General features: G+C 43.5%; 1 protein-coding gene and 1 long non-coding RNA gene across 3 annotated transcripts in view; both read left to right on the forward strand.

Moving 5' to 3' along the window:
* tcirg1a (T cell immune regulator 1, ATPase H+ transporting V0 subunit a3a) overlaps window positions 1-19,454 on the forward strand; it is a 93,819-nt gene that overhangs the window by 23,385 nt on the left and 50,980 nt on the right. The window lies entirely within an intron of this gene.
* Window positions 3,026-4,309, forward strand: LOC308687834. The gene is made up of 2 exons (XR_014029804.1): window positions 3,026-3,153; window positions 3,956-4,309. It is a non-coding gene; the product is annotated as an uncharacterized lncRNA (long non-coding RNA).

Consider the following 19,454-nt stretch of genomic DNA (forward strand, 5'->3'; position numbering starts at 1 on the left):
GCGCTCGCGAGAGATTTTTGACATACGTCAGCATGACATAAGAGCAAGGCGGACACATTTCTAACCGGCATGCATCTCGCGCTGATCACCGGTGATCGATTCTGCGCAGATTTTGCTAATCTCAAACAAGCCTAATGTCTAATAGGAAGAGAATTGGCACTCTCTGCTTACTTCCGGGTTCTGGATTGGTTGCAGTAACACGTCTCTGTCCATGCGGGGGCGCTCGCGAGCGAGTGCAGAATGAATGGAGGTCTATGGCGAAAAACCCTCAAAACCCACTTTTCTCAGGATATAATTTTTTGTCTAGTAATTTGAATGTTGTATTCGAAAGGAGATGCAAAGAAATTACACATTGCTGGGTGTTAGATTTTTTTAGAGTCACTTATTTGGTTTAAAAAGTCTTTTAAAATGTCAATGACGTCAGAATGCTGACGTCATTAGCAGAATGCTAGCGTGTTATGGGCAACGACAACTCAACCTGTAAGAAATAGAAAAGAAATAAGTACTCGTTCATTCAACTTTCGACCTATAACCCATGTTGAACTTGCAAAACCTACAATAAAATCTGAGATTTCTCAACGGCATTTGGGTGAAAGAGACACATTTAGCCGTAAAGCCCCATTGACTCCCATTCAGTCTGCACTCGCTCGCGATCACCCCCAGTGGAATTCTAATGGAACTGCAACCAAAATCAATACAATGGGGCTGAATAGGGAGTGCCAAGGCTCTCCGTAGACGGGCTCTGGTAGCCGGAGAATTCAGCCAGCGCAGCTTCTCAAGAGCGGCTGCAGGAGCTCTGGGCTGCGTTCAGCCCCGACAAAACGTTGCACAACGTTTTTTAAACAGAAACGGTGATGCGTTGAACACACTGTTCTGATGACGCAAGAGTTGCTACTATGGCAGCTGAGAAGGCCATTCTTTGTGTTCTTTGTGAAGAATTTTCGGAGCCTGATGAAGTCGGTATAAATATATGCAAATATATAAATATATGTATATATGTCGGTATAAATATATGCATATATACAAAATATGCCCGATGTTACAGTTACTGCACATGCCGCCCAGAACAAAAGAGAACATCCCAATCGAGTGAAGGGATTGCTGAAACTGAAATGAAAGCACACATCTTACCTAATTCAGACTAAAACGCATCTATCACATACTGACTTTATTTGTAGTTCATACTGTTTTAATACCCTGTATTTTCTTTCTCATTTTTAGGAAAAGCACTTAATTACCATTGTTTATTTCTATACCAATACACTTGCAATGAAGCTAAAAATATAAACACATCATTATGTTTGATATCCTATATTTTTACAATAAAACTTTCGACAAACATGTCTTCTAATATCCTCAGTTGTTGCGTATACCGAGCTGCATCAAACAAATTTGTAAATTACTTTCCTTGAACCCATTGTGCGAGTTCACTTTAATACCGCATGCTTTCTATACATGTTGCTGCTGATTGGACTGCAGTTCTGACACACCCACCAAACAAGAGAAAACGTATCTCAAACCCCGTTGCACACCGGTGCACGCCGTTTCCAGGAAACATGACGTTCAACCCGGAAACCGTAGCAAAACGTTGCGCACCGTTTTGAACTTGAACATGCCCCTGATGACGACACAGCTGTTCCACGATTGGCCAGATCCATTGCATGACAACGATCACATGTGTTGCGTGTTTATTCAAACACCTTTAGTTCCTCTAAAGCGCACAAATCAGTTTTTTATAACAGTAAACACTCTTTTCATGTAGTTGTGATGTTATATTGTGTCATGTTTATCAAAGTAAAACTGATTAAAAAACGTAGACTCCACTTCATTGATAGTAGCTTATGTTGAACTTTATTCTTGTTCAAACAGACGCTGTGTGAAGCAGTACATAAAGTATTGAATGAAAATGTCTCTGAAACATTATTTGGCAAATATTGCATTTATTTCACTTCAGCTGTGGTATGCAAACACCACGTGAGCGGTCACTACGGGAACCAGAAAGTGTCCGACTTCACATCTCCGTTTGCAGCTCCTCCCCGCCTGCACGCGGCTACTCTCGCCGATCGGGTGCATCCAGCCGCAGCCGATGTCGAACACACCTATTATCATTCCCTACACTGGTAGAGCCATACAAGCTGTATATCAACACACTTGTTTGACTAATTACTTAAAAATGTATATAAAAATAAACATTGTGAGATTGTTTGTTTTATTTTAGTAATGGGTGAAACAAGTATGGCTCATGCCCAATATGTTCCCGATCCCTGACCTAAAAAAAATTAGATGAAGAATATATTACCTCGTCATCATCTTCAGCTGTGGGCTCATCAGTCTTAAAAAAAGGAACACATAAGACACAAGACACAACTAGTGTTTCTTTCTAATTGCTTTGTAATTGCTAACATGTAAATAGCCTCAATCTTAAATAAATATTAAATCTTGAAAACCCTTATAAGGCAATTTAATCAGGCAAATATTTTTCTCTGTCACACATGCAAGTTTATGCACTGTTTGCACACTGTATAGCAATGTGTAATTTCTTTGCATCTCCTTTCGAATACAACATTCAAATTACTAAACAAAAAAATATATCCTGAGAAAAGTGGATTTTGAAGGTTTTTCGCCATAGACCTCCATTCATTCTGCACTCGCCTGCGAGCGTCCCCGCATGGACAGAGACGTGTTACTGCAGCCAGTCCAGAAACCGGAAGTAAGCAGAGAGTGCCAATTCTCTTCCTATTAGACTTTGGCTGCGTTCGAAACCGCATACTTCCCTACTATTTAGTATGGGAAAAAGAGTAGGCGAGCGAAAAAGTATGTACGAATCCAAAAGAGTAGGCGAGAATTACCTGGGTGACGTACTAATTATCGCGAGATTCGGACTTAAGTGCGTTCGAATATGCCTACTTTCCTACTATATAGTAGGCGAAAACAGTACGTGAAGGAAGCAGTACGTTCGAAACATCAGTATTCATAAAAGAGTAGGCGAGAAGTTCCCGGATGGCTTACTGCTTTCAGCCAGATTTTTGAGTGCTCGACCGATGGATACTCTTCTATCCCAGGAGGCCACGCGAGAGGATACGTCACAAAAAAAAAGAAGAAGGATAGGTCATACTCGAACGTGACGGAAAGGATGACGGACGAGACTCAAATGTGAGTATTACAAATCAAATGATCGCATGTGTTGAACTACTGTACAGTAAACTGTTGAATTGTTTAAGGTGTAAAGACGCTGTATAGGCTATTTGTGATTTTGCTGTAAATCACATTTTATTATGTATAGCTAACAGAGAAGCTCCAGTAAGGACACATACGTCTCCAAAGTGGATTTGCATACATTTTAAACCGTATACATCTTAAATACAATTACTAAATGTCTATTTAATATCTGGCAAGAAACTCTTCTATAAGAATTGCAGATTACTATATGAAATAGGCATCTGAGTGATGTATGTGTGCTATTATGTAGAACAAATCTATAAAGTAACTAAACATAAGTTATCTATTTTATTTGTCCATTAGTTGATAAATTGAGGAACATTTATATTGGATAAAAACTAAAAGTTAAAACAACCTCAACATGTAAATGTAGTGTTGAGCTCATAAATCACAGAGGTAACGTGAGTCTGGTCTGGATGTTAGAGTGGCTCATGAAGCTGAATGCTGCCATCAAAGACTTTGTGACATTACAGAAATGGATAACAACAACTATTTAAATATTAAGTTGTAGTTTATTTTAATTATTGTAATTTCAAACAGAGCTATTACAGCACTTTTCTGATTCTTGAGTTCTGTGCATTTGCTGCACAGCTTTTGTGGTGGAGCAGGACCTGCAAAGAAAGATGATGGCGGCATTTGTGGAAAAAAGCATTTTTGTCATCTAAATAATACTGAAATCAAATGACATTGTGCTGTTAAAATTACTGCTTTTGTGTTATGTTTGTGCATTTTGTAGGATCTGAAATGTCAGCAGACTGGTGTGAGCACTGAGGACGAAGAGCACAGAGCTGAATCCTGGAGATGGTGCCATGGATGAGACCCTCCATCACTCCACCTGCCCTTATGAGAACCTCCACCTGCCCTCATGAGACCCACCATCACTCCACCTGCCTTTATTGCCTCAGATTGTGAAGCACAACACATCACGCAACAACCTCAGGCACGAGGGAACGGCTCACCTCTGGCGGTCAGCTGATTCATCAGAATAAATCTGCAGAATGGGCACCGCTGTGTTGAGATGGCAGAAGGATGTGGGGTTCAGTGCCTGTAGCCTACATACATGATTGTAATAAAGCTTTGTTTCATGTGTTGACTTGTATATGCATTTGTTTATTGTGTGATGGTGACTTTGATTCATTCTTTTACTAATTTATTAATATTTCTCATTGTTGTCAGTAAATAAAATACAATTAATTAATGCTTTATTTATTGTTTGAAGGAAAATGTAGATGTTCACTATATACACATCTAGAGTGTATTCATGCATAGCTATGTCATATGATATACATTACATTTTGTTTGTTTTATTGAATTATATAATTTACAGTAAAAAGTAATATAATTAATTGATCAGCATTTATCGTTGTTATTATTGTATGTTTTGGGCTGGGATAGCAATGCAATTCATTCTGGGGTAATATTAATTTTTAATAATGATACTTATATTTTTCGAGTATAAAATCAACAGTTTTCTCCAAAGGTGAATCTCCCTTTGTGCAGACATTACAAACGCTGAGGAAAACCGTTCTAGGTAGGGCTGTCGAGTAAATGTGAGGTAAATGTATGTATGTATATGTATGTATGTATTTATACATATATATATATATATATATATATATATATATATATATATATATATATATATATCATGGGTTTGCAAACATATTATGAGATTTTATACACAGGAAAAAACCTATAAGGTTGAATATCAATATATATTTTCTTAAATAATTATATAATACATTTAAAAAAAATGCATTTTCTGTTATTTATAGGCCTGAGGGATGAAACGATAGTTAAATTTAACAAGAAAAAGAGGAAAACAAAGCAGTAAGCCACTTTTGCTTATGGATGAAAATGTTTGGATATAAAATAAAGAAATTAACAACATATTCAAGAGATGACAATTTTGGGATTTCGTAATAAAAATAAATATCGTTAAGGATAAAACGGTGGGTCACATTAGTAGGGTTAAATATAAGAACTTAAATCAACCCTAAATGTACTCACAAAATAAATGGGCAGCAGTTTCTTCAAAAAGACCACAAAATGAGAAAGTTTAATCAATATCATGATATTTACAGATAGATGAATTAAACGTGTCGTTCAAATCTTTTAAGTTGTTGCGCGTGTGATAACGCGTCGTAGGTCACATGATATCGTCAACATGGCAGATGTCCGGTTCTCATTCATACTCAACGAGATCTGGCTATAAAGTACCTACTCTTTTAGCGCTCGTTAAGTAAGTACTCATTGAAATTAAGTAACTACTCATTGAGTATGCGGTTTCGAACGCAGCCATTCTCTGCTAGTATGTATAAAGTAATTGTCCAACAGCGACACCCGCTGGTAAAGTTAAAAAGAACAGCTGAACATCAGTTGACAAAAAAAAATGTTTGTATTGTTACTGCCTTTTGTTATTATTTTGGAATAAATGTAAAAACACTAACATGATGACATTTATTGGTTTTGATAAACAGAATATTACACAGTGTAAAAATACAAAATATTATTGTATTTGGCCTTTTTAGTGTATTGTTTATTTAAGGGAAATGTGACAACATATACACATACACGAAGTCGGAGGGCTTAGAAAGTGCAAGACAGACTCATATTGAAGTACCGGTAATTACTTACAAAGAACCAGGAAATCCCTAATATGGACAAAAGCATCCAGCTATCACTGTATGATCTGAATAAAAGGCAGAAACCTTTGGAAACATGAAGGCATTAAACACACGATTGCGACCATATGGTTTATTTGTACATTTTTTTTAATCATCTCCAGGTCATTTTATGGTACATTACCAGGTAAGTTTATGAACAATTCAGTGCTACCTGACATGGCATTTATTACAGTACAAAAACTATTGTCTTATAGGCTATTTGATAAAAATGAATAAAAAAAGTGTTTGTAGTACATTAACAAATCATTTATTGGTTATTGTCCAACAGTGTATCTGATTTCTAAGCCAATTAGAAGAAAGACATAAGAGAAAAAAAATAAAGTTTCTATATTCTTATAAACAGTATCCTATATATATATATATATATAATAAAACATTTTTGTCCCACTCACTTCTGAAATGTTGGCTATGCACCTGTGTATAGTATTGTAACAACCGAACAAAATGCTAGGGAAGCAGAGATCAAACACACTCGGATGGTATATGAAACGTACAAAATTCTTTATTAATTTTAAAACATGATAGGCTCTTAAAAAAACGTGTTACCCCCCTTGGGTTGTTGATTACAATGTCCCGTGAAACAGTCCAGCTCACGTCCGATAAGGAGGGGCGGGCTACCAGAAATCCTCAATTTTCGACAGGTCCACGTAGACGGGCTCGCACCCAATAGATGCACACAGGAATCAGGGACCGTCCTCAAACAGACAGGATCGGCCTCTCCAGTCCCTTTAACTTGATAACAGAGTACATGTGTCCAGAGCTCTCCTAAATCTAAGCAGAGTCCCTATCTGTCTACATTTACCCCCCCACTGGCTGGCTATCTTCACCGCCGGTGGTACTAGTTACCGCGAGCGGCCGTCAAACGGGTACCCAAGTGAGAGCTCTCCCACCTCTCTCCCGAGCAGAACTCCACACCTCAATAAATAATCCTCCACTCCTCCCCCTTCACCTGTACGCGTTGATTTAATTACACATCCATTCATTCGTTCAGACAAAGGGGGCGTGTGCTTCAATCACTTAATTTCCCCTTAATCATCACACTACCCCCTCCCAAGTGAAAAGGACTCGTCCTCGAGTCAAACAGTCAAGTCATAGTCCAACAATCGGGCCGGTACCCTCTTGGCCCGCGACGAACGACCCTCAGCAGACCCATTAAGACAGGCATGCAGTGCAGGCAACCGAATGGGAACAGAAGCTATCCCAGCATCCAACACAAGATCAGGATGCCGTGCTGCATCAGCCGATGGTCCAGGGTGCAACGCAGCGTCAGGCGGGGGTCCAGGGTGCAGCGCAGTGTCATGCGGGGGTCCAGGGTGCAGCGCAGCGTCAGGCGGGGGTCCAGGGTGCAGCGCAGCGTCATGCGGGGGTCCAGGGTGCAGCGCAGCGTCAGGCGGGGGTCCAGGGTGCAGCGCAGCGTCATGCGGGGGTCCAGGGTGCAGCGCAGCGTCAGGCGGGGGTCCAGGGTGCAGCGCAGCATCAACCGGTGGTCCAGTGTGCAGCGCAGCGTCAGGCGGGGGTCCAGGGTGCAGCGCAGCGTCAGGCGGGGGTCCAGGGTGCAGCGCAGCGTCAGGCAGGGGTCCAGGGTGCAGCGCAGCGTCAGGCGGTGGTCCAGGGTGCAGCGCAGTGTCAGCCGGTGGTCCAGGGTGCAGCGCAGCGTCAGGCGGTGGTCCAGTGTGCAGCGTCAGGCGGGGGTCCAGGGTGCAGCGCAGCGTCAGGCGGGGGTCCAGGGTGCAGCGCAGCGTCAGGCAGGGGTCCAGGGTGCAGCGCAGCGTCAGGCGGTGGTCCAGGGTGCAGCGCAGTGTCAGCCGGTGGTCCAGGGTGCAGCGCAGCGTCAGGCGGTGGTCCAGTGTGCAGCGTCAGGCGGGGGTCCAGTGTGCAGCGCAGCGTCAGGCGGGGGTCCAGGGTGCAGCGCAGCGTCAGGCAGGGGTCCAGGGTGCAGCGCAGCGTCAGGCGGTGGTCCAGGGTGCAGCGCAGTGTCAGCCGGTGGTCCAGGGTGCAGCGCAGCGTCAGGCGGTGGTCCAGGGTGCAGCGCAGCGTCAGGCGGTGGTCCAGTGTGCAGCGCAGCGTCAGGCGGTGGTCCAGTGTGCAGCGCAGCGTCAGGCGGGGGTCCAGGGTGCAGCGCAGTGTCAGCCGGTGGTCCAGGGTGCAGCGCAGCGTCAGGCGGTGGTCCAGGGTGCAGCGCAGTGTCAGCCGGTGGTCCAGGGTGCAGCGCAGCGTCAGGCGGTGGTCCAGTGTGCAGCGCAGCGTCAGGCGGGGGTCCAGGGTGCAGCGCAGCGTCAGGCAGGGGTCCAGGGTGCAGCGCAGCGTCAGGCAGGGGTCCAGGGTGCAGCGCAGCGTCAGGCGGGGGTCCAGGGTGCAGCGCACTCCTTTCCACAGCTACAGCCAACATTTGCTCCCTCTCAACACTCCGCAGTTCTGGCCGATCTGCAAATAAATTAACAATATATGGCTTAAGACGGTTAAAATGCACAACACGTTCAGGCCCTTTTTCCTGTGGAGCTATTCGATACAAAATGTCCGTAACTCGCTCAAGGACAACAAACGGCCCCACAAAACGCCTTTGTAATTTCGGACACACACCCCGCTTACGCGCCTTATTTTTCACCCACACCAATTCCCCTTCTGTGTAAAACTGATGGGAAACTTTCAAGTCAAAATATTGTTTCTGCTTCCCTGATGCCTTCAGTTGATGTGCTTTCACAGCCTCTACTACCGTAGACAAACTTTCAGCTACTTTCTCCACATAGTCATTAGCTGAATCAAAACGTTCTGTCTCCCCCACTCCCAACATAACATCCACGGGCAAAACAATCTCTCGTCCAAACAGAACTTTATATGGCGAGAACCCGGTAGTAGCATGTGTACTGCTCCTATAAGCCATCATAACATATGGCAGGAGCACGTCCCAATTCTGCTGGTTACTATCCACAAACAAAGACAGCATGGAGAGTAAAGTACGATTGAACCTCTCTACCATTCCGTTCGATTGAGGATTATAGGCTGTCGTTCTTGTTTTATGCATCTGTAATAAGGCACACAACTCTGTAAACAGCTTTGATTCAAAGTTTCGACCTTGGTCCGAATGGATACTGCGGGGGACCCCAAATCTGCACACCCACTCCTGCACCAAAACCTTCGCTATAGATGCTGCCTCTTGATTTGGAAGCGCAATCGCTTCCGTCCACTTCGAGAAATAATCCCCAATTACTAGGATATACTTATTCTTTTCCCCGGTTAAGGGCAGAGGACCCAAAATATCTACCGCTACCCGTTCAAAAGGTCGAGAAACAAAGGAGGGTTGCAAAGGGGCACGCACATTTAGCGCAACTGACTTACGAGACGCACATTCTGTACATCCCCTGCACCACCTCTTTACATCCTCGAACCACCCGGGCCAATAAAACCTGTCTTTTACTTTCGCCTGTAATTTTTGCACACCTAAATGACCACCCGTTGCTGAATTATGTAACATTTTCAAAACCTCTGGAACCATCGCCTTCGGAAGGACCACCTGGACTTTTAATGCAGCATCTGTATTAAGAGGCGGTTTACGCACCAATCGCCCGCGCTCAAACTCCAGCTGGTCCCACACAGGCAGAAACCCACCCACTTCCCCTTTAGTCTGTGCTTCAACACGCCCCTCCTCCCCCCGCAACAGCAATTGTTCTACAACTTGTAAAACAGCATCCCTCTTCTGTGCCCCCACCAGCTCATCCTCAATCTCCCCCAAAGGAGGAGTTTCACATACAGCGCACACAGAAGCACTAACCTGCAAACGGGGATCTAAAAAATCTTCACACTTGTCACCAAATGATGGCAAGCGTGAAAGCGCGTCCGCATTAACGTGTTTTTTTCCCGGGCGGTGTACAATTTTATATTGGAAACTGGCCAACTGTTCGACCCATCTAGCCAGCTGTCCTTCTAGCCCCTGGAAATTATGGAGCCACCTTAAAGAGTTATGGTCAGTACGCAATATGAATTCTTTTCCAAGCAGATAATGCTTGAAATATTTAGTAAATACTACCATACTAAGCAACTCCTTTTTCGTTGTAGCATATCTACGTTCCTGTTTAGTTAGAGCTCGACTAGCATACGGCACAACCCGCTCAAGGCCGTCTACCTCCTGAGACAAAACTGCACCAATGCCAACATCACTGGCATCCGTGTCTAACAGAAATGCCTTGTGCGGGTCCGGATATGCTAGAACTGGGGTTGTCACCAGGGCCGTTTTAAGCTGTAAAAATGCCAGCTGGCATGCCTCATCCCATTTAAATTTCCGACCTTTTTCTGTGAGGCGATGTAATGGTCGCGCAATTTCAGCGAACCCCTCAATAAATCGCCGGTAATAAGATGCCAACCCCACGAAACTACACACCTCAGTTTGATTATTCGGTACAGGCCATTGTCTCACTGCATCTATTTTAACGGGGTCTGCTCGTATTCCATCAGCCGATATAACGTGCCCCAAATAACGGACCTGAGTGGCAAACAATGTGCATTTAGATGGCTTAACCTTTAAATTCGCATGGCGTAACTTACCGAGCACCTCATCCAGCCGTTGTAAATGTTCCCCAAATGTCCTCCCAAAAACTATAATGTCATCTAAATAAACAAGGCACGTAGTCCACTGTAAATCCGCTAACACTAAGTCCATAAGGCGCTGGAAGGTGCTCGGAGCGTTGCACAAGCCGAAACTTAGAACATTAAATTCAAATAACCCCTGTCGTGTTGTAATGGCAGTCTTATGTTTATCTTTAGGGTCCATCTCGACCTGCCAGTATCCACTGGCCAGGTCAAGAGTGGAAAACCATTGGGCATGGGCAAGACTGTCCAACGCATCATCGATACGTGGTAAGGGATACGCATCTTTCCGTGTTACGTTGTTCAATCGCCTATAATCGACACAAAAGCGAAGGGTCCCGTCCTTCTTCCGTACCGGGACCACAGGTGCGCCCCACGGGCTACATGACGGCTGTACAATTCCATTTACCTGCATATTCTTAATATGCTCATTCACTTCATCTTGTAAATGGAGAGGTACACGGCGCGGGGGTAATTTAATAGGTTTAACATCCCCCGTTTCGATCTGATGCGTTATTAATTTCGTCCGCCCCAAGTCTGCATCACCCATACTAAAGACTGACGAATTCTTGCTTAATAACTCGCGCACCGCGCGCGTCTCAGTCTCCCCAAAGCCCTTTTCCTGTAAATTCAACCGGTCCATGAGCGTGTCCACAGAGCAGGGCCGTGCACAGGGGGGTGGCCCGGTGGCTAGAGCCACTGCCCCTCTGCCCTCATCGACTGAGGTGCCCCTCTTCCCCACCCCCACCGCTCCGCTCAAAGCATTCCGCTGATTCCGCTAATCCGCTCCAGGTTTTCCCGCTCGCTCCGCAGCATCACTCACAGTATGCGACAGTTCACGAAAGCTGCCACATTAACAGGTAGGCTATGCAAGACAGTGGTTGAATGGGTTGAATTTGCGAAATTAGTCATGAAACACGTAGATCAGCGGCCCATTGGTTTCTTTCTTGATTGACACTGGGCTGGGCCAATCACAACTTTAAACGAGTGAGCGAGCGTGCAGCAGTGTCAGTGTGTATCTGTCAAAATAGTCAGCAAGATGGAGAAGAAACGCAAGGAATGTGCAGAGAAATAGCGTGAAACAATAGAAACAGGCCCTTAAAGCAGACGCTGTAAAATGTGTCAAAATATACACTACCATTCAAAAGTGTGAGGTCAGTAAGATTTTTTAATGTTTTTAAAAGAAGTATCTTCTGCTCACAAAGGCTGCATTTATTTGATAAAAAACAAACAGTAATAGTGTGAAATATATACAATTTAAAATGTTTTCTATTTTAATATATTTTAAATTGTAATTTATTCCTGTGATCAAAGCTGAATGTTCAGCATCATTGCTCCAGTCTTCAGTGTCACATGATCCTTCAGAAATCACTCTAATATGAGGATTTGATGCTCAAGAAACATTTATCATTATTATCAGTGTTGAAAACAGTTTTGTACAATTTTTTTTTCAAAATTCTTTGATGAATAGAAAGTTCAAAAGAACAGCATTTATTTAAAATAGAATCTTTTCTAACATTAAACATGTCTTTACTGTAACTAATCAGTTTAACTCATCCTTGATGAATAAAAGTATTGATTTTTTTTTTTTTTTTTCCCAAAAATAAAAATAAAATTCTTACTGACCCCAAACTTTTGAACGGTAGTGTTTAATGTTACAAAAGCTTTAGATTTCAGATAAATGCTGTTCTTTTGAACTTTTTATTCATCAAAGAATCCTAAAATAAAAATGTAAATAACTGTTTTCAACATTGATAATAATAATCATAAATGTTTCTTGAGCATCAAATCCTCATATTAGAATGATTTCTGAAGGATCATGTGACACTGAAGACTGGAGTAATGATGCTGAAAATTCAGCTTTGATCACAGGAATAAATTACACTTTACTGTATATTCAGATAGAAAACAGCTGTTTTAAATTGGAATAATATTTCAGAATATTACTGTTTTTGTTTGCATTTTTAATCAAATAAATGCAGCCTTGGTGAGCAGAAGAGACTTCTTTTAAAAACATTAAAAATCTTACTGACCCCAAACTTTTGAACGTATGTTTTCTGCCCTTCGTCAGCTCCAGCTGCAGATGAGGATAGTGAGGAGGATCAGGAGAGAGATGAGAAAGTGTAGAGCCTGCGGTAAGCAGAACTACTTTAAAAACACTTAGGCCATGTCATGAGTGTAGGAACCCATAACCCAGTTACAGATTATTTCCACATCTGCATAGTTGACGATTACCGCAATTCACTAGAAATTTAATGAGACGCGTTTGTAAACCATGTTTTCCGCCAAAATAAAAGCTTGATGCAGTTTGCGTCAAAATAAAAGATCATGTGCTTATCTCTTTCAAGTATAGAAATTGGTACAAAACCAATTATGAAAGTTTTCTTTATTGTTTTAGTGCATTTGTTTCACAAAATATGGCTATTACTGTCATTGGATTAATATTATAACTATTATTATGTAGTAGTGTAATGTAAATAGACACTGTTACTAAAAGAGGTTTGAATATTTCTTTGTTTAATTTGCACACTGAATATGGGTTGGAGCTTTTAATTTTTAACTCTCAAAGTGCACCAGATTGTTGAATTTAACATTAAAATGCACAAAATTTTCTTAAGGGGAGGCATGCCCCCAAACCCCCCTAGAAGGGCCGAGGTCCACCCACCACAGTTTTACCAAAAATCCTGTGAGAAACACTGGTATTGCTATGCCAATGCAGCTTATAGCTTGTTTTAGGCTTCATCACTGTATTAATAAATGTCAAATTTTTACTTATTTCATCTGTTAACTCTCACTCGTTCCTATACTCACTCCTATAGTGGACCAGTCTGGGCCAAAATGCCAGGGCCGATATTTATTTTTTTGCCCCAGTCCAGTCCTGTGTACAACATATCCACATTCTTAGAATTAGCTGCTTGTCTAATCAAATTATTGTACTCTCGATCAGATCTAATACAAATAACTAAATTTTCTGTTGTTGGCACACTTTGTAGTGTGCCAACCCCCCCCCCCCCCCCCCCCCAAAAAAAAAATAGTGCCCCTTTTTTTGGTTTAGGCCACTGCCCCTTAAAATGTCTGTGCACGGCCCTGCCACAGAGGATATAGGCGAACTATCTATAGCCACACCTCCTCCCTCTACCACTACATCAAAGAATAGTTTGCCTACTTTCATTCCACGCTTTAAAACATGCGTGTCATCAGTGACATTAATTACCCGAACGGGCAAAACCCCCTGCTCCACCCGACACACTACCCTGGCCACAAAAAGGTCGCAATGGTTATAAAGGGAGGAAGACGGCTCTAACATACCCTGCAAACTATCAGACGCCCCATGCACTGCCCCTGTAATCAACGCTTCACTACGAGGTGGAACTGATGTATCCGCGTGGACAGTTACATCACAGGACTGTATAATATTATTATTTCCAACCAAGAGGGGGATCTGTTTTCCCATCACCCGACAGTTTTTTTGATCGAGATTAATAACAACACCATATTTTAACAAAAAGTCCGAGCCCAGTAAAATTTCCTGAGGCTCCAAATCTGCGACAAGAAATTCTGTAATGACAGTTAGAGAGTCAAATTGGCACACCGTTTGCCAGCGACCCAAAATCGGCATCCTCCCCCCGTTGGCCACTCTAACCACGCCCTCATGATGTTCAAGGTAAGCCCCGCCATTCGTAATAGTAAGCCATCTCTGTTTCGGTATTATTGAGACCTGTGCACCGGTATCAAGTAACAACTTAACGTCACACCCACCTAATTTAGCAGCAAGGTAAATCCCAGGATTGCCTTGGACTGATGAGGCCAACTGAAAAAAATTATCTTGCAATGGGGCAGGCATTCGGCCTATGATGCCTGCCCCCTCCCGTTTCCCTGCGCATAAGGACAATCTCTCCTAATATGCCGATTACATCCACATTCCCAACAACCGCCTCCTAAAGGTTGCCCCTGCCTTCTCCCCACCCCACTTAAACTTAACGGTTCAACACTGCTATTCCTTAATGTGGGGACTGCCTCACAAAGTTGTTGTACAGATTTCTTCAACGTCTGAACTTAATTACGCAGCGCATCCACTACTTCTGTCAGCGCATCTACTTTACTTTCTGCCGCAGAAATGTGCAACTCACGCACTCAAGCATCAGGTGTAATCGTGCATTGTTCTAACCCCTGGATAAGTTCATATTCGCTTGCAATATTAATTGCTTCTTCCAGAGTGATAGGTTTAACACTGCGCAATCGAATACGAGTCTCCCCATTTCCCACATGCGCAATAAAATGATCTCTAGCCAACAAATCCTGTGTATCCGCTCCTACTGAAGAATACGCTTTAGTCGCCAGCCTTCGCAGCGCATTACCAAACTCGCGTAAAGTTTCGTTCGGCATGCGCTTTCGTGTTGAGAAGCTAACGCGATTCCATTCTGCAGTTTCACATGGTTCAAAACATTTACCTAACGCATCCTGCAATAAAACATAACTACGTTTAGCCTCTACCGAAAGGCCACTATAAATATCTCGAGCCCGCCCCGATAATAACAGTGCCATAAATTTTAATTTCATTCCATCATTCCAATTATTCACCACAGCTGCCATCTCAAACTGCTCCTTCCAGTCAGACCATTCTCGACCCGTGCCGGTAAAAGTCTCCGGCATAAATACTGGGCGTGCAATAGACATGTTTGATAAAACAGCTGTGGCCAGAGTCGAAGGCGCAGCAACGGCTGCTGCTGAGGTAGATGGAGTGCCCCTCTCCGCTACCCTGCATTGTCCGGCTGTTTTATTATTATAAGGGATTAACTCCCACCGCTGCCACCAGTGTAACAACCGAACAAAATGCTAGGGAAGCAGAGATCAAACACACTCGGATGGTATATGAAACGTACAAAATTCTTTATTAATTTTAAAACATGATAGGCTCTTAAAAAACGTGTTACCCCCCTTGGGTTGTTGATTACAATGTCCCGTGAAACAGTCCAGCTCACGTCCGATAAGGAGGGGCGGGCTACCAGAAATCCTCAATTTTCGACAGGTCCACGTAGACGGGCTCGCACCCAATAGATGCACACAGGAATCAGGGACCGTCCTCAAACAGACAGGATCGGCCTCTCCAGTCCCTTTAACTTGATAACAGAGTACATGTGTCCAGAGCTCTCCTAAATCCAAGCAGAGTCCCTATCTGTCTACATTTACCCCCCCACTGGCTGGCTATCTTCACCGCCGGTGGTACTAGTTACCGCGAGCGGCCGTCAAACGGGTACCCAAGTGAGAGCTCTCCCACCTCTCTCCCGAGCAGAACTCCACACCTCAATAAATAATCCTCCACTCCTCCCCCTTCACCTGTACGCATTGATTTAATTACACATCCATTCATTCGTTCAGACAAAGGGGGCGTGTGCTTCAATCACTTAATTTCCCCTTAATCATCACAGTATACACGTGCATACTGTCTATACAGCTAAGCACTCCTTATGTGTTCTTTATGGGAAAATTCTGTTTAGCTTATTGGGTTCATATTCTGATCGCATCTGCTTGCTGGTATGTAATATGCATTATATATACGGACTTAACCTTGTGCTGCAATATACATTTAGTTTTATATTTATTTACAGAAATCAGAAAATTGCTGATGCTAACGGATTTTCAGGTGACAGTTGTCCTAGACGCGGCGCGGCGCTGAGCTGCGCGTCCGGTGTGCGACCGGCTTTACTCGTGCCCATAGCAAGACACCTGTCGAGTTTGAAATCCATCGGACTACGGTTCAAGAGATATGCGGTTAAAAGGATAGTTCACTTTGAAATTAAATTTTGGTATGTTTTATCTTACCTCAAGGGCATCCAAGATGTAGGTGTCTTTTTTTCCGCAGTAGTTTCAATTTTGATATTTTTAGGTCAAACCATTCTTGTCTGTCAGTCAAATAATGCAGGTCTATGGTTACTGTCTCCAAGAGCAAGCACAGAGTCCAAATTAAAGCAATTCCCCGTCGTCTAAATTAAACAATTCCCCATCGTAAGTACACATTGATGGCCTAAGACACGAAACGAGCGGTTTGTGTGAGAAAACGAACAGTATTTATATCGTTGTTACCTCTTGAACACAGCCGCGTCCAAGTGATATGAAGGTGCGGGCGGGTATAGATACACTAGGGCCCTGTCCCATTTCTCCCCCCTTAAAACTTCCACTTGGTTTTGAGTGCCATCGAAAGTAAAGTCCCCTCAACGAGGGGAAGTGGAGTTGAAGATCTTTCCCTATGAAATGGGACACCACTATATGCAAATTATATATAACTATCCCAGTTATGATCAGGATATAAGTATCCATAATAATATGCTAGAAATCTAATAAAGTAATCAAATGTAAAATAACACAGCATAGTTTATTATAGATAGATTAATGCTTATTAAAGCTAAAGTTATTCATTCAAGAGCTGGGAGTAATTTTCTCTTTGCCTTTAGTTGTTTTATTCACATTAAGGTGTAATCATTAGCAGGTTTATTAGACGCTGCCACTTTAAGACCGAATGCAGATCTAATACACATTTTCTCCCAACTATTCCACAACTAACTTCCATTTAAGACATAAACTGTGTTAAAGTAAATCTCCAAACCGGTCATTTAGCTATATTTTTGTCTGTATTTGATCGTTTAGACGCGCACATGAAACCCAAATTATAGTTTGCTTGTCTAACTTAGTTGCAGTCCGTTTCCGAACGCGCGCCGCCATGGGAACAGGATCAACGTCTCTGCACGGATTATTGTGCTTATTATAGCTCTTTTTACAATCAAACACGTCCCGCAATTTAAAATCAGCTGACACTGCATTTTACAACAATCACTGATTGTGTTTAGTGCTGTTTGGGTTTAACATAAGGGAGAAGTGACAGCGCGCTGTGAAGAAAAAGATGAAGCACTAACGTTAGACGAACGCGGCTAGTTTTTTAATAGTTTTACCTCACATCTTCTTTTTATAGTCCTTGGAAGCCAAAATCGAAAATAAAATTAGATTAACTACCCAGATAAGATGTATATTTGATGGGCAGACTCTCTCGAAGCACTCGTCAGATATCATGAACATCGTCAGATAGATAGCTTCGTGAAATATTTTCTAACATTAGTGTTCAAAACTTAACAGTCCATTGGATGTGCATTAAACTAACATATTCCAACATATTTAGAAATTTTAACATGCTTATTTGCGAAAATATAATTACAATTTAATTGTTCCTTTCCAGCGGTGTCCGCCATCTTGTTTAAAAAAATTACCGGCTTGCTGAGTCCGCAAGGTATCCTGGGTAATTTCATCTTCCACTTCGTTTTAAAGGGGTGGTTCGGGATTTTTGACATCGGACCTCATTTTTAAGTCAGCCTGGTTGTTATTCATCAGTGGAGACATTTTAAAAAAAAAATTATCCAGTCCTTATATTTGGATAGTTAGCCGATGCTAGGCTAGCGCGAGTCAATGGGTATATGTTAGCCAGCCATTAAAAACCGTTTTACCCACTCCACAGTGCACCAAACGCAAATCAATTGAAACACTAGACTATCGATGTATGTCCGTTGAGAGAATAATGTTAGAAATCAAACATTACCTGTTTGGTAATGTTTGAGCCCGGGGAACGTGATAGCAGGGAGCCGGGCGGCCAACAGAAGGCTAGCGCAGTACACAAGCACATACTAGGGAGCACGGAGCGGCACAGCCGGTCTGAACTGACAATTCCCTGCACAATGCAGCTCAACTAGTAGAGCTAAATCAACCAACGTAGCCTGCGCACTGATAGTGGGCCGGTCTACGCGAGACTTAGACTGATAAAATTTTCGCCTGCAAGACGGGAACTTCCAGGTTGTAAAACCTAACAAATGTAGAGGGGGAGGCCCAGCCTGCCGCTGCACAAATGTCATGAATGGAAATCCCGCTGGACCACGCCCACGATGAGGCCATGCCTCTGGTGGAGTGAGCTCGAATGCCCAGTGGGCAATGCAGGTCTTTAGACGCATAAGAAGTTGCGATAGCGTCCACTATCCATCTGGACAGGCTGTGTTTCGAGGCGGCGAGACCCTTGGTGCGCCCTCCAAACGAAACAAAAAGCTGCTTCGAGCGCCTGAAAGCGGCGGAGCGTGTAATGTAGTTTCTCAGCGCCCTGACCGGGCAGAGGAGATTACTATCGGCCTCGCTGCCGGGAGTTGGCAGGGCTGAGAGGGAAATGACCTGCGCTTTGAAGGGAGTGCCCAATATTTTGGGAACGTAACCATGCCTCGGTCTGAGAATAACTTTAGAGTCGTTAGGTCTGAACTCGAGGCACGCGGCGTTAATAGATAACGCGTGAAGGTCTCCCACACGTTTGACTGAAGACAGAGCTATCAGAAAAACGGTTTTGAGCGTGAGGTATTTCATATCCACAGTTTCCAAGGGTTCAAAGGGATGCGTTTTCAGGGCCTCCAAGACCAGTGAAAGATCCCACATAGGAACTGAGGGGGGTCGCGGGGGGGGTTCATCCTCCTGGCTCCTCTAAGGAAGCGGGTGACGAACTCGTTCCTTCCTAATGCGCGGCCCAGCTCTGAGACAGTGAAAGCTGAAATGGCCGCAACATAGACTTTGAGCGTGGAGGGGGACCTGTCCGCGTCCAGCAGCTCTTGAAGGAAACACAATACTTGCGATACCCCACATGTCTGTGGATCGAGCCCCTTGGCAGTGCACCATTTGCTAAACACAGACCATTTTGACGTGTAGAGCCACCTCATAGAGGGGGCTCTAGATTGTATGATCGTGTTCATAACCCCTCTTGGCAGATCAACGGGTAACCGTTGAGGCTCCATGCATGCAGAGACCAGCGCTCTGGATGGGGATGCCAGATCGAGCCGCGGGCTTGAGAGAGAAGGTCTCTCTTCACCGGTATCGGCCAGGGGACTGTGTCTGCCAGCTGTATCAGTTCCGGGAACCAAGCTTGGTTCTCCCAGTATGGGGCTATGAGGA

The sequence above is a fragment of the Scardinius erythrophthalmus genome, assembly GCF_964197995.2.
Source record: "Scardinius erythrophthalmus genome assembly, chromosome: 3".
NCBI classification, from domain to species: domain Eukaryota; kingdom Metazoa; phylum Chordata; class Actinopteri; order Cypriniformes; family Leuciscidae; genus Scardinius; species Scardinius erythrophthalmus.